At 30.4% G+C, this 608-nt stretch overlaps 1 protein-coding gene across 1 annotated transcript in view; it reads right to left on the minus strand.

Annotated features, from left to right (window-relative positions):
• obsl1b (obscurin like cytoskeletal adaptor 1b) overlaps positions 1-608 on the minus strand; it is a 41,141-nt gene that overhangs the window by 1,339 nt on the left and 39,194 nt on the right. The gene's annotated exons all lie outside the window — the stretch shown is intronic.

Here is a 608-nt window from a genome sequence, read left to right on the forward strand (position 1 = left end):
AACACTCAAACATGCTTTGACAAACTCCATACAAAAGCAGAGGAATAGATGAGACGCAACACTTCATGACAACCCTGTTTAATCCATTTTTAAAGACGGCAAATATGAGTAATTACAATGCTATGAAATCATCAATACAATAATAAATCTGTGCCAAAAGGATGACGGCAGAAGACGGGCTTCTTTCAGGGAAAACCTGTGAAGATGGAGCAGAGAAAAGCTTTATTAGAACGACACAAACACACACAAGTGTGTCGTTTATGAAGCACAACTGACAATGCCGAAACCAAGACAAATTTATATTGGATAAATCTACAACAGAATTACGTAAGGTCACCACTAAAGAAAAATAATTAATTAATGTACAAGAATAAAGTCGTAAAAATTATTAGAGGAAAAGTCTCGTTTTTATAAGAATAAACTCGCAAAATTATTAGAAAAGAAAGTCAACGATTTACATGAATGAATTTGTAAAATAATGAGAAGAAAATCATAATTTTGATTTCCCAAGAATAAAGTTGTACAATATTGAGGAAAAAATGAAAAAATATACAAGAATAAACTCGTAAAATTATGGAATAATTTGGAAAAAATAGAAGAATAAAGTT

The sequence above is a fragment of the Oryzias melastigma genome, linkage group LG21 (assembly GCF_002922805.2).
Source record: "Oryzias melastigma strain HK-1 linkage group LG21, ASM292280v2, whole genome shotgun sequence".
Lineage (NCBI taxonomy): Eukaryota > Metazoa > Chordata > Actinopteri > Beloniformes > Adrianichthyidae > Oryzias > Oryzias melastigma.